The sequence below is a fragment of the Artemia sp. Qi Xiang Cuo genome, chromosome 1 (genome assembly GCF_049724085.1).
Source record: "Artemia sp. Qi Xiang Cuo chromosome 1, ASM4972408v1, whole genome shotgun sequence".
Lineage (NCBI taxonomy): Eukaryota > Metazoa > Arthropoda > Branchiopoda > Anostraca > Artemiidae > Artemia > Artemia sp. Qi Xiang Cuo.
In genome coordinates, this window is record NC_142794.1 from 97,090,867 (window position 1) to 97,092,645 (window position 1,779).

Below are 1,779 nucleotides of genomic sequence, written 5' to 3' on the forward strand. Positions count from 1 at the left end.
TTCAAATGTCTCTAACTGTTTCACCGAAATAATTCCCTAAAATAATAATTTGTTCTGAAAAGATATAATAAAGCCTTAAAAAGTATTATAATGGAGGCTCAGGAGTCTTTGGGGCGCCGGGTGGTCACACAAAATCAGAAAATATGTTCAATGTTCCTTTAGTACCTATGCAATTAGATTAAAAATGAAGATATTTATGCAGAGTTTCAGGTAGCTATGGCTAAGTTTGCTAAAAGACCAGTTATTTTCTTGCGAAAACACACAAAATCAGAAAAAATAACTGAACCCCCCATGTAACTGTACCCCTGTATAACCGAAACCCCGTACAACTGAACCCCCCATGGAACTGAACCCCTGTATAACCGAAACCCTGTACAACTGAACCTCCGTGCTACTCGACCCCATTTAACTAATCCCCGTGTAACTGAATCCGCATGTAACTGAACCCTCGTGCAACTCAACTCCCTCAAAACACTTTTTAGGCATTTCATGTTAATGTTTTTTATTTCTAAACTATTTAAAATTGACAACACTGTGCAAATCATCACTTGTGTATTATACAATACACATTCATTCCATCTCCTCCAAAACACTTTTCAGTCATTTCTTGTTAAAATTATGCAATCACTAATTACCCCTTTTTTTCTCCACCTTCAAATGTTCCTTTAGTACCTATGCAATTAGATCACCCAGTTAACACTAAGATGTAAATTGAGTAAGCCTCTCGCAATAACGACGTTTTTTTTTTTTAATTGAGTACATTATAGCTTGGCAAGTTTTTTTAGAAAACTGACCAATCAAGTTATTATATTGGACTAACCACCAACTTTCTCTAATCGACTGACACACAAAAAATCAATGTCATAATAGAAAAAATGTCTGCCAAGCCATGTAGAGTTCATTGTAATAGGCAAATGACCCTGATAAGGCATATTACGCAATCACTGGCTGGATCCATAGATGACTGACCCGTGGTAAGGCATATTACACAATCACTGGCTGGATTCCCTATTGCCTTACTACTGATAGTCAAAGGTCATGGGCTATATAATGCTTATTTTTTCCAAATTATTGGTGGCAGCTGGCCCCCACCTTGATACGACGCCCCTGCCCCCTTACTCCCTAACGACTTCAATCGTTAAAGTATAATTGATTTAACCTATTTAGTTATATTATAAATCTTATTATGAAAAGCATTAAGTCCTATTTTCTTTTCAATAATTTCCCTTTTGATTCAGAAAATTATATGTAATGTATTCTTTTTTTCTAATGATTCCAATGAAATATCTTTTGGAACTTATAGATAAAAGAGAGTAAAAAACATTAAATATGAAGAAAAAATTGACCTGAGAAAACGTTATGAAATAGGAAATATAGAACATATTTGCAATTTTGCGATTTAAGATTTGCCTGTCATTTTGATGATAACGCTCTGAAGTTTTTATATATCAGATATGATGCGATATCGGAAGTTTCAAAAGGCTAATTTGGCACATATTGGGAGGTGAATGAATCTATGCGTTATATCTTGAAAAATCACTAGATTTAAAAAAAAACTAGAAATTCATTAACAAATCCAGAAGACTTGTAAAAACCCCTAAGAATCCCCAAATCCCTTTATGAAAAAGTTTGCCCCTAACAGACCTCAAAAATCCCCATTATACGGGGAAAATCCCTAGAATGGAAACACTGCCTGCCGGTAACTGCCCGTGTTTTTTTATTAATTTAAAAAACCTTATCCACAAAACAGATTTTTTAAAGAAAACTAGAGAGCTCCAT